Consider the following 14,385-nt stretch of genomic DNA (forward strand, 5'->3'; position numbering starts at 1 on the left):
GGACGATATGAAGTGAAAATCGATCGTCCGGCCTTGCAATCCACCAGTTCACACAGCGGTAGATGGAGTGAATGAAACAATCAACCCACGTCAACCCACCAGGCTACCATCCAAGGAAGAACTGAAAGGCTTCAAGAAACAAAAGTTTCAAGTCGCTATTTGCAAAATCGGAAGTCAGAACAAAATTATAACATTAAAAAAAATCAAGATCAATTTTTTTCCAACAAGACTTTATTCTTTCAAATGTTCAGATTACACCATAGTACTATATACAATATTTCATGTGGTACTTAATAGTGTCTTCAGCGGCGATATGTCCATCCTGTAACGGACGCGTGGAGCTATATTTTCGTAGTTAAATTAAAATTAAAAATAATGGAGTTGGAACTTTGTCGTTGTAAAATCTCCCTATTTCTGAATTTTTTATTTTCATTTCTTAAGTATTGATAGTTTTTAAGTTTATGAAAAACCATGTGGTTTCTCTTTTTCATATTAATTTGTTATTTTCAAACGCAATTTTATGTACGCTGCAAAATCTTCATATTTTAAGGAACAGTATAACGATTGAACAAGGATGTTAACTTGAGAACCAGACTAAGGGATAAGTATTTACTGCATCTACAACGGTAGCAAAAATTAGTAAATGAATGAATTTTTGACCTTGATAATTTCTGTTATTGAATTTTTCAATATTTATATATATTTATTCAATAAACTAATTTCTGTATTCGTCCAATTTGGTAATGTATTTTTAAAGAGTACCCTTGATTCAAGTTCGTGCCAAAAAAACTTGAATTGCATTGCATATGTCCCTCAAAAAAAGACTTGAATCTGAAAACTGTGTGTTTCTATGAAAATTAATGAATGCTCATTATAAATGCTAACACAGTGCTCATACAAAATTTTGTGATTTTGATGATGATGATTTGCCACAGTTGGTATAGGCGGGTTTGTGATACTTTATCGGATCCACTCTATTTTTGTATCGTAAACGGATCGCAAATGAAATATTTCATGAGCGTTCGGGTCGTTTTCTACCTGCAGTGACGTGCGTTTGGGTATTTAATCAAAAACACACGTTGAAACTATTAACTTTATTTATTCACATATAATATACAATTACAATGCTTATTACAGTGCAATTTTCACATATTGCTCTCTATCTTTTATAACATGTTCAATACACTTTTCTCCATTACTCTTTTAGGACTCCTTAAAGAGTATTTTGACATATCTCATTTTAAATGTCATGTTTCTTCTTGCAACGAAACTCTCTACTTATGACCTAACGAGTTCAATGAAAGGGTAAGGGGACAGACACATAATGATATTTCGTTTCTGTGCCATTTTGTCGACTGAATATTCCGTTATACGAACATTATTTGAATATACTATGAACAATAATAGTTTTTATAACCATACTTTCATCAAATGGTATGTTTTTCATCGAAACCACTCAATGATATCTGTTTTTCTCCATGCATTAGTCGGTATTCTTTAAACTTTTCTGGAATAATAACTTGCATTATCCATAAAAATATTTTTAGAACAGTGATGCGATCTTCATTCGGGTGATGGTCACCGGTGAACCATCAAGATGAATAAACCTCTGGAGAAGCCAGCCACTCGTGCTGGCGAAACGTTAGGAATACAGTTCCAAACCACGACGGTCTTCAAACCCGAATGAAGATCGCAACACTGATAATCTCGGCCACAAAAGCCTTAACCAATCTATTCTTAGAAACACATCGCCATTCATGTCTTTATGGTAATCGCCAGAATGCTTTGACTTAAACATCAATAAACCGCCCTCAACAAAATCATCAACACTTTCAATGTGGGTATCATTCAGTCGCTTTTTTTCAGAAGGCGACTTCAATCCGCTAGACCAGCCTTCTGAAAAAGCTTGAAATGGTCTTTTTTTGTCTTGCCACATCTTTCCAACGGTATATCCTTGAGCCAAGTTTAGTCCAATAATGAATTTTTCTATTTTCACGTCGAAACTCTCTTACCTTCCTTAGGTAATGTCTCCTCCAGCAAATGATTTATCATTTTCGATAAAAAGCGATTATCTCTTTTGTTTTTCCCAGCTGAAACTTTATTCCTTCAATGTTTTCACGATTTGTTTCTGACTATCATTGGAGACATACTTAGACCTACTTTCAAGTCTAAAACTATTTTGTCGAAGGTCGGTGTTTTCTTCTTGATATAAAATGAATGTGCTGTTCTTCTGATTGCAAGTTTGTAGTTTTCATCATCAGGCACAGTTTTTTTTCCTAAAGCTGGTTTGGTGATTTCACAGCTTCATTAATCTCTTCAAAAAATATACCTCTTTCAATTTGAACAAAATCCCTTCGGCTGGGTTCAATTAAATAAGCGAATGAATGTCATTAGGATGTCATCGATGACATGAGTAGATCCAAACTCATTCCATGACACAAAGTCGTGATTTTATGAATGTATTGTGTTTTTCTTATAATGTTATCCAGATTCGGTACTGAAGAGCTGATAAGGCAAGTATCTTACCAGTGAGCACAACAGTGTTCCATGTACCTCTTTCATTTACTGTATTGTGTAGGATTCCTTTGAATGATATCAGATTCAATTCCATAACAAATGTTTGGAATACAAACTGAATAGGAAAAGTTTTTTTGTATAATTCAATGTTTATATGAAAGTAGTTCTTTCGAAAGGGCTTTTCCTTCTAGTTTGTGTTTGAAAGTTACTTCATTACATGATCTACACATTTTTGTTTTTAAAATTGATTGCTTTCTTCTTTTCTTTGGAAGATTCCCCCATTTTTTTGTATCTAAATGGAAAAGTAGAAAGCCAAAACCATTCTTTCCCAAAAAATTAACCTGTCAAAAAATATACCTCTTTCAATTTTTCTCTCATTTTTTAATTTATATATCAATGATTTTGAAACTCTCGTCATTTGCGAACACATTTTCACCAGAGTAACAACGGTATACGAAGGATTTGTCATATACATCAAGAATAATAATATTTTCATTACAAAACAGAAAAAGCACATTTACTCATTCGTTTTATTGGAGAGGGAACTGAAGTGGCCATTTGTATTCACGTACCTACTGAGTATAATTTACCAATAATACTGATGGAGACATATGGGCTTTATCATTGATTCATATTCTTCAGTTGAATTATGTAGTACCTAATTGAAGCATAATTAGGTCGGATCGAATTAAGACGTCATCCGCTTTTCCAGCGAAAATTGAAAATACATCAGGAATGCCCGATGTTAATCAAGTAAGGTGTACAAGTATGTGATAGATCAAAAAGTGATTTTCAATCGAACTTCAATAGTCAAATAACACTTTTTTGTGAGATTTTCACTAGACAGTTTACAAAACTGCAAACAACCGCAACACGTGTTGCGGTTGTTTGCAGTTTTGTAAACTTGATAAAGCTAAACTTGATAAAGCTAGTCAAGTGACTTTGGTGTCACTTGACTAGCTTTATCAAGCGTTTTCATACTTTGAATAGTAAAAACTAGTTTGGATGCTTAATTGATAAAGTATCTATCATCTAATGATGCGAGTGTTCCATATTTTTGTTACTCACCATATACATACATACAGCTATAATTTTTTTCAGAGATTTGTTATATCAAATCATACAACATTGAATGCCTGAAATGAATACTACATTTTTTGCTATTAAATCGACTCATTTATGTACGCCTATGGAACCGCCACTTGAAATTGATCTATTATTCCGCTGCCTAAGGAAACAGACATGGTAAGAAGCAGACTATGACACTTTTTGGTGGTATATTTGCAATAAGTTGTGTGAGTAATGACGATATTAACAGACAATTCGGTATCTAACCATCTATAGATTCAGCAATGTAGAATCGTAATTATTTTTCTCTTTGTTGTCAATTCGGTATATATTTTATTATAATCCCATAAAATATGAATACTCTATACCAGTTGTCGATTCATTTCTATTGATTTATTTCACGATGATCATAAAAAAAATTAAATTGTAAAATAATTTACGTGTTGTAATAAATTTTCAACATGCGGTGTAATCATGAGTTTTAAAGGACAATCTCTCAAGTTTTCCAATCTCCATGAAAGTTCGAAAGCACCGTAGGGTTATGGTCAATCCTGAACTGAAGTGTCCATAAACATGTAATAAATATAAATTTGATTTGCCCGACTTTGATTCAAACGCTTAAGGATCGTAATAGTTAACTGCCATTTTGGTGTTTACCTTAACCTATTTGCGATTTCCGATGCTCAAATATAAACAATAAATATTTACATAATATTTTTCATCATCTCAGGTTCATAAAAACTAATTATAGAATTATTAGAGAATGATCTAACGAAAAATTTCAGGTCATCAGATCGCTCTCAATGAGTAGTTGATTGAAGAAAATAATCAATGAAGGACGTTTTACTGGAGTCACAATAAATAGAATGATGATCGTAAGGTTGATTGTTTTTTATTGATTTGTTATGTTAGTAGTGTAATTTGATATTGTATGCCCGTATCTGACGTACCTATATTGCAATTGTATGTAAATTATTGTACACAATGATGTCGAATATTTTTAATAGTGGTCATTGAAGAACGGAATTATTAACTAAATTTCAATTCTTGAAATATAAAGAGAAGTATGTATCGATTTTCTTTTTTTAAAGATTTTTCACTCTCTAATGTGATATTTACCAATACCGTTTTTAGCAACAAAAAATCGGTTCATTTTCTCAGATCTAACCTACATTCATTGAAATGTCGTAAATTATATTTCACATTATGTGATCAAATATAAAATTAAACATCACAAATATGGACGTTGGTGACTTAATTGAAATATAAATCAAATCTATCTTGAAAGGCTCAATTCACGTGTACTCCTTAACTATGTGTCTGAAATCTGTTCTGTATCTTGAATAATTATTAATATACAATATGTCAATCTCAAAAGTATCGAAAATAAATTAAATCAAAAATTACACAAACTCCGTTTTCCAGATAAGGTAGGTAGTATTAAAAAGGTTATGAGCATGTTCGATAGGTACTATTACCCCTCCGTTTTATGACTCACGAGAAAAAACTCTGATAAGGACAAGTTTAGAAAATTTGGAAGCCACCGTGTCATCTTGTTGACAACGAAATTTCATTTATGGTTATCTCGAGCATATATACCTGCAAGCAATGGATATCCTTCAAAAGTAGTTTGATCTTCCTCTTGAAGATGATCACTTGGTGATCGAAACACGTGTCGAGGTATTGAAATAACGGTTTGGTGTTGGAAAAAACTCCAGTCATATTCTTTAGTGAATAAACTGATTTGGACAATATGAATAAGGCTACATGAAGAATTAACATTGCCTAAAATTGTTAACTAATACAAGACACTATACTTTTGGGTGTCTTTGAAAGTCACGAAATAGCAGAGAGAGTGGCATGAGAACTATCAACGGTGACAGAGGTTCCGTTCTTATAATCGTATTTTTTACTATTTCATGAATCACTCTTCAAGGGATAATTTGTATTCAAGATCATTGATGTGGCTCAAAATGAAAGTGTGGGTTCACCAAATGTACAGTGCGGATGTTAATAGTCCTCAATACCCTCTCATCTTTCGAACGGGACAAGATATCAGAGACGAACAAAATTTTTGTAAAAACTGTACTTTCTTGTAAAAAAACCAATAGTGTGACATCTTGCCGCTATCAACTTTTTTTCAAATGAAAAGGGGGACTTATGACTTCTCATATGAAATGTATTTCAATTCTCTGTACAATGAACTTCACATTTTTAAATTTTGCAAACCGGTTTCGAAGTTTTTGATGTTCAAATGTGTGACTAGAAATTTCGTAAAAATAAATTAATAACAACTCTTGCAGTCGATAACAATTGTCAATTTCAATGACATAAAATGATAGCATTTTATTTTTAACTCGTTATTATTCACCTTACATGTAAAAAAATCATTTGAACAAATGTTCTTCTTGAACCCCCTGACAATAAAACCGTTTATTTTCGAACTCACTCCTATTACTTTGGAATGTGTGTGGGATATGCTAGCACAACTTTCAGACATTCAGTCACTGAGTTTCCGTATTGTCTCAGGTTGCGTAACATAAACTCTCGATATGATATAGCCCTAAAGGAAAAATTTGGGAGGAGACAGATCCGGTGAAAGAGCAGGTGATTACAACGGACCGCGCCTTCAAATCCACATGCCTGGGTATGTCTGATCCATCTAATCCCTTATAGGTCTAAAAAATGTGGAGCGCATCATCATGTTGGAAAACAGCCGGATTTTTTAATTCATCTTGATTGTTGACTACAATTTCTTGAATCCTTGTTGAAAGAGGTTTTAAAGAATTTTCAAATATAAATCACCAGTCAGACTTTCCTTCTACTGAAATATGAGACCAACAATTTGATTTCTTGCATTAAGAAAAAAGTGCATTCATCACAGTTTCGATTTGCAATTCAATGTTTGGACATTAACTCACAAAACTGCATTCTTCTGCCATGGTCATTTTCTACATTAATGTTAAAAAAATCTGTTTTTCCGTTAATCAGCTGTCGCCCCCATACAAACGGCAACTCTCAAAAGTTGAGAAACTTGTGCGAACTAACGAGGTCTTACCTTTTAACGTGTGATTCCTAACATGAAATGTTATATCCCCAGTTCATAGGGGTGAAAGTTATGTGTTCTGACGTATTTTTTTACGGTGCCGGTGGTTATTTAGACATCATTCTCACAATTTATCATGGACTGCAGGTAGTTATTTACTACACAGAGAACGATTTCTACCTGTTTCTCGTCCGAAATGGATTTTCTCTAGAACCTCTAGCTCTCTAACACCCTTTCTGCCTCGTGAAAATTACGGACGGCTTCGGCGAAAATGAGGATTGTTTTTATTTTTTCATCTTAAGAATTTTGAACGAAATGAAATGAAGCGAATTCTCAGTATCAATCATGATAGCTTTCAAGCTAACCCAATACTCTCTGTTACTATGGTAACATGGTGTGAATTTTTATCTACATAGTCGATCACAGAAAAATACTTAATTGGATTAAAAACAGAAATGCGCTTTTTTATCGAATACTTCAAGCAAAGGGTCAAAGACCCTCATTTCTATTTAAAGAAAAAATTGGACGGTGCCCCTGTGGCGAGTGAGTCCCAGAAATGATTCTTTTGCATACTAATTTCGTATGACTTCGATATCTTGCCCAGTTCAAAAGTTAAGAGGATGGAGGAACTATCTGCTATTTTAATCTATTTTTAATCCTGATGAGTTGCAGTAATGATATGTGTGGGAGTAATATTTGTGTAACGTATTCTAAAAACATATATTCTATATATATATATATATATATATATATATATATATATATATATATATATATATATATATATGTACAAAAAGGATTTGAAGCTCTATAACTGCTGTTTAATTATCTGCGAGCACTTTCGACAGCTGGTCGTGCTGTCATCCTCTAGGCCCTACTCTATCAGATACAGTAGGTTGTTTGGAGCACTTGTTTGGAACCTTTGGTGTAGTAATGAATATTACTGGAGTTTTTTTCCGATTTGGTGTTGGGAAAAAACTCCAGTAATATTCAGATAGAGTAGAAATAATGTCACATGTCGAAATTTCGACATGTGACATTATTCTTCCTTCAAAATAATTTTAAGTGTCTTTAGCCTTTAGTTACGAAAACGTATACCGCCAGATGGCAGTGCGATTTCGCCCGATGAAATAAATACAAACTCCTCCCTAATTCTAACTTGACCAGGCCGGGACATTCCAGGGCCGAACTTTATTCGCCGACGTGTTCGTTCTTCCAAATTACATTTTAGATTAAAACATGTTCGTTTTCGTGTTGATCTCAAAGTTTGCACGAAAATTGCAGATTATTTGAAAATTATGAATCTTTTATCAAAATTGATAAATTCAAGATGCGGACGAGATTTGTGATTAGGGCCCGATTTGACTTGCTATAAGGAAGTTTTCGGGGTCAGAGATTATGAATCTTTTGTCAAACTTAACGAATTCAAGATGACGGTTCCAAGATATCGAACGAGATATGTGATTATGGTACGAATCGATTTGAAATTAGTATGTGGATTTTTTTGGGCTCGTAGAGTATAAATGTATTGTCAAAATTAATGAATTCAAGGTGACGGACAAGTTGTGTTATCCGATTCATATTTGGTACAATGGGGTTTTTGGGGTCGCACATTATGAATCTTTAGTTAAAATTAATTAATTCAAGATGGCGGCTTCAAGATGTCTGACGAGTATTGTGATTATGGACCGATTCGATTTAAAATTGGTATTTTGTAGTCTCTAGGCGTGATTTTTTTCTATTGAATTTCGGAAATTCAAGAGGGCGGACTAGTTTTGTGATATCTGGTCGGGCTTTAAGGTTCGAAGATAGTTATTTTTCTGTTGGAATTCAGAAATTCGAGATGTCAAACGAGTTTTGTTATTAATTGTTAAATTATATATAACACTGGTATTTTGAGGTTGATTAAAAATAGCAGCATAAAGATGGCTATGGGTTATTTTGTGATTTATAGTCGTGTTCTGTTCAAAATTTATTTTTTCGAAAACATGAGCAGGGTGTTCAGAAAATCAGATGATATTTTGGGAAAGAATGTTTTTGACTTTCTACTACTCCATCTGATACAAAAAAAAGGGATGAGAGTATCAGATGGAGTAGTTGAAAGCCAAAAACTTTCTTTACCAAAAAATTAATCGCTCCTAAAAATATAACCCCTTCAATTCAAATCAGATGATACTTATGAATAAAAAATTGAGAAATCAAGTATCAGAAAAGATTTTATGATTCATAGTCGGATCCTCAAAAATAATTCATCTAGGGCTCTCCGGGGTAAATTACTCATATTTTTCCTCAAAATTAATTCATACTGCCAGATATATTTTTAAAATTGAATGATTTTAATATAATATTTTGCAGGAAAGGTCCACAGTTTAAATAATATGTCTGATTCCATATAAAGGGTTAGACAATATAAGTCAATACCAATCGTGAATAATTCAATTCCGCTGATGTGTATGCAACTGTTGAAAATAAATGAAATCCAACAATGTTTTTGCTACCAATTTTGATTGTAATCAAATCAAAAATAACGAAATTCGTCCAACATTCTAGAGCCTCCATCTTAGTATTTCTTAATATGAAAATATCATGAAGTTTTGTCCCTAGTAATGAATACCTGTAAAATTTCAAGCCAATCGGAGGATATTAGACTTGCAAGATTTGATACAAACGTGTACACACGCAAACATACAGATAGGTAAGTTGAAAACTATCTGGTTATTGTAGAAATTTTAATATTTCAATCTTTCCTTCGGTCAGAATAACTTTTATCTTTTCCTATTCTCAATCCGACCCTGTGCTATATTTTACAATGGCTCTATGATACTCTCTCTCTCCCTCACCAGACGTGTGGGAGGAGCTATCTGTCGGGCGTGTCATTTAAAAGAAATTCATCTACTATTCTGACTACAGATTCAAAAGTAATAATTAGTTTTCACTAGTCAACGGCTGAAGCAAAACTTTATTAGTTGACTTTGATGAAATTTGATATTTCCCATTTCGAAAGGCATAATGCAAGGAAATCAAATTCGTATAAATAACACATTCTTATTAAATTAATAACAAAATAAAGGAAACATTAAAAAGAAAAATGAGAAAGTCGTTTAACTGAGAAAATGATAGGCTTCAATACCGAAATGGAATAACACCAAAATATTCGTTAGTTTTGATGGTGGAATTGAAGAAAAATGCCTAAAAATAAGAGAGAGAATACTTTTTATTCATCTGATATTCGAAAAATATTTTTTTTTATTACTCATACAATCTTTCCTCAATCAGAATAAGAAAAATCGTTTCTGACTCCTTTTTTTTCAGGGATGAAGACCCTTAAACTGTAACGTTTTTCACAAATATTTTATCCAATATTAGACATCTTTTAACCAGTTTTATAAATATATTGTATCAATGTTCATCCATCATGTTGTGTCCAATATTTTACATAACCATCGTATGAAACATCCTCAAAAAGTTCATTCCTGATGATGGAAACAATTTATTAAATTTCCGAATATATATATATATATATATATATATATATATATATATATATATATATATATATATAGGAGGAGGTGCTATCGAGTGTCTATGATTTTATGATTTAATTCAAAAAGGAAAGGATTAGTCGGAACAGCACTCAATGAAAATTATGTCATTTGAATTATATGAGAGAAGAGATCGATTGGCCTGCTGCTGGAGCAAATTTAGTCAAACAAACAGTTGCAGGTGTCTTAAAGGAGTGATTCATGGAGTGAGAAAACAGTATTATGCAAGTTAAAATTTCTAAGTATCATTATGGAATTTAATGAAAGAGGAAAAGTTATATTGGTTCAGTAACATCAAATGAGTGAACAGAATATCCCAATTTTTATCTATCAGAAGCGTAATCCAATGTTTATCAAACGCTTTGATTAAAGCACCCTCCGTACAAGTATTTCTAGTATGGAGGGTGCTTTAATCAAAGCGTTTGCAGAAGTCATCAAGGAGTTGTGGTCAGAAGATTGTTTTGACAGAGTAGTAAATACTCTCCTTAAAAAATCAGATTCAAAGTGTTGCTCCTTGATTCATGAGTAATTATCATCAAGACGCCCAGGAATTTCTTCGTTATCTGTTAGAAGGTTTACATGAATACTTTAATATAATTAATGAGAAACCCAAACCAATCTTAACGGAAATGCATAAGAGTCATGGCTCACATATTTGAGGATGCATATGATTGGTCAATTGAAATCCACAATGAAATGCACACACTATGGACACTCATCTGTAACCTTTGATCCTTTCTGGCATTTGTTCATAAAGTCCCGATCAATTGAGTTTGTGGCAATGCTTGGATTCGTTTACAAGAGAAGAAACTTTGGATGGAAATAAACAACCGACGTGTTCAAAATGCATGGAAAGGAGAAAATGGACAAAGTCCCTATCAATCCACAAGTTTCACCATATTTTAGTAATTTATTCAAAGAGATTCTCTGTAATGGAAAGATATAGAGAAAATTTGAATGTTGTCATCGAATTTCCTCTAGGAGGATTGGATACGGTCACTTTTGCAGCGGAAAATGTGGCTACTTGTTGTTATAATGTATATGCACTTCTAAATCACAGTGGGACTACTTACAAAGGGCATTAAACAGCATACTGCAGACACCCATATACTGGCGCGTGACACAAATAGAACGATTCACGTGGCACCAATTTCACCAATATCGCTTGTGAGGAGTGGAAAGGCATACGTCATCTTTTATGAAAAGGATGGAACAAAATCGCATCATTGAAAGAACTGAGGGAAAGTTTTTTTTTGTGCAATTATTATTTATTTTTTGTTAACTTCAAATAAAATAATAATTTATTGATGAAAAGTAATAAAAACAGTACACAGTAGAAAGCCAAATATAAATAAATTTCACTTAAATGATTGACGTCCCTATAGGCATGACTCTTCCTGTATACATGTTCACTGAGTGCTCACCTCTTAGCCTGCAATCACTTTAATGTGAGGAAATACCGCCTTTTAAAAGTCTGGCTGTTTGACCTATGTATTCAGCACCGCAATCAGAGCAAGGAATACTGTAAATTGTTTTTCATTGAATTTTTTTTTATATTTTATCTTTGACGTTTGAAAGAAGAGAGTTTATTGTCAAAATAGTTCTTTGGCAATTTTTATATTATCTATGTTTTTAAAACTCCGTGAGAGTTTAGGAGTAATATCATTGATAAAAGGCAAAGAGTTGAAAAAAGTAAAATTGTTGACAACTTGTGAATGATTGTTATTAATGTTAATATTGCTATTATTATTATTATTTTCAAGAATGGGTGGTTTTAAGTGTTTTATTGGTATTACTCTTATATCAATTTTTTTAGAATTTCTGGGGAAAGGTGAGGAAAAGTGCAATACCAGCACCAGCAACCAATATTCATTCTTCTGTGCTCTTTCATTTTCAATACTACTTCTGTTTGTCAATTATCACTATCAAAGAAAACAATCTGAATCATTACTCACCCCTTAGATAAGCGAATTTCACAGCTAACATATAATCTTAGTAAAAGCATCTTGTCAAAGGATAATAGAAAACCGTATCTCATATTTATCTTTCGAAGATAATAAAATGACGAAGGGTTCAGAGACCCGAACGCGAATAGGGTGTGTAGTTATAATGTACCTTGGAGACAAGATGTCGAGACTAATTTAGAAATCTGAAGCTTTTCGTCTTTGAAGCAATTTTTACTGTCCCACTTCTTGTTACGTAGATGCACAATCCGAAGGAAAATTATCCGAAAGAAAGAGTTTGAAAAATTATAGTTCAAAGAATAGTAATGGTAGTATGGTTTTTTGAGTACTCCTGACAAAACCGTCTTTGAGCGAGTCAAATAGATTAGGTCAGTTGGACACGTTCTGTTTCTGTTCTCTACAGAAGAGGGATGAGTTTCCGAACGTCCTCCGATATTGGAGATTATTTCTGTTGATGTTTGGAACTCTTATCAGTCAGATTGTTTTTTTTAAAGAATCAGAAATTTTTGAAGACAGAGTTCTAGAAGGTCTAATTTGAGCTTCATAAGGAATTAAAAGTTTCTGAGGTATGTAAGCTTCCAATTCGAGTTATTACTTGAAGAGCTATCTTTGCCTTCCACATTTTTTTGACGCACATCTCATCAACTTAGAATACAAAAATGTTTGTCTTCTGATGATACGTTGAATTCTGCTGATTACTAGTACCATAAGCTAAAATTTTTTTCTGGTTTTCATAAAAATTTACAATTTGTAATTTTTAGCAAATATGTGCAGGGGTATTTGGTATTTAGGCACGATACAAGTTTGTTGCAGTTGTCTGGCCTTTCTCAAAAGATTGTTGATGCACGTTAATGTAAAGCATGCAAAAGCATGCATTGAAATTTAATCAATAAACTCTTGTGCTAGACTCTGTCAAAGGCATTGGAAATCAGTCACAACTTACACTTAGTGATATTTTCTATAACAGAGGTGTATTGAACTGAAAAGCAAAAGAACTGCAAGCAGTGCAGTTCTTTTTCTTTTATCTATTCTCAATGTGCATTTATTGTAATCACTATCAAACCTATACGATTTTCGGAGTTATGACTATCTTCCACTCAGTACAAATGATTTTTAGCACATGTTGACTGATCATCTGAGTTCATGCAAACACCCAGGAATCAGTACCAGTGCTAGAATTCACCAGATAGCTAACAAGAAATCAGCAATCTGTATAGAGACTTGAAGATTATATTCAACGAAAATCTTTTTTTTTGTGCAGGAAAATCAGTTTTTTATTGACCATTTTTGGGTATTTGTTATCTTCCACAATCTGAAAAATATAAAAATTATAATGGAGAACTTTATACAAGTATAGAAGGGCAAACTTTTTAGTTTACCCCGATAAGTTACTGCATAAAATCAAAGTACTTATTTTTCACAAAGAAAAATCTTCTATTTATCAGCAACTTATATTCAACAATTTTGCCTATCAAAAAAATTGTTAAGAAATAATGCAATACTTATCTTAACGTTTCGGAGGCCAAAATCTGTCTCCGTCTTCAGAAATGGACAAAAAACTTCTATTATACTGGCAGTTATTCCTTTTTGATTATTTATTTCTTTACTTCTTCGACAGATGTCAAAGTAGTTTTGAAATATGAAATTATGTCAATGTTGTTGATTGACAACTGAAAAATTCGATGTAATACAAGATGCTCTCCGATATCAGTCTGTTGCCATTTCGCCACTATCCAAAATTTTCTTGAAGATGGGTAGCCAAGTACGGTCTATTTCTAAGGAGCTATTCGAAATACAATTCTCTCCAGATATGAGAATATACGCTGATTCTTTTAGCTTACGTCTCTTCAGAGTGAGGCTCATTGGTAATCATTCTTGTCCTATTCCATTCCACTCGATGTTCACCATCTGATTTTAAAATGTGTTCTGACAATTTAGACCCTGTCAATTGTCTATTTTTTATGTAATCTCGATGTTCATTCTCACGCACTTTCAATGGTCTCGAGGTTTCACCAATGTAACTTTAACCACAAGAACAAAGTATTTCAAGATATGAAACAATCAAAGAACGTATTCCTGTTCAGTGTTCAGCTGTTATTGAATCAATAATACTCTGCTATAGTAAGAAGTAATAAAGGCTTGAATAACTTTTTTCGAGATCAATTGCCCTAACACCAAACTGATATTTTTTCACTCGACGCACGTTTCGCCAACAAAGTTAGCATCCTCAGGAGAAGAAAATTGATAC

General features: G+C 32.9%; 1 protein-coding gene and 1 long non-coding RNA gene across 6 annotated transcripts in view; both read left to right on the forward strand.

Annotated features, from left to right (window-relative positions):
- Nucleotides 1-14,385, forward strand: part of LOC111507540 (uncharacterized) — a 209,820-nt gene that overhangs the window by 58,560 nt on the left and 136,875 nt on the right. The window lies entirely within an intron of this gene.
- Nucleotides 3,481-4,656, forward strand: LOC141480463 (uncharacterized). The gene is made up of 2 exons (XR_012464357.1): nt 3,481-3,762; nt 4,371-4,656. It is a non-coding gene; the product is annotated as an uncharacterized lncRNA (long non-coding RNA).

Source organism: Leptinotarsa decemlineata, unplaced genomic scaffold (genome assembly GCF_025532065.1).
Source record: "Leptinotarsa decemlineata unplaced genomic scaffold, Ldec_3_MD MMD2_P_RNA_scaffold_11, whole genome shotgun sequence".
NCBI lineage: Eukaryota > Metazoa > Arthropoda > Insecta > Coleoptera > Chrysomelidae > Leptinotarsa > Leptinotarsa decemlineata.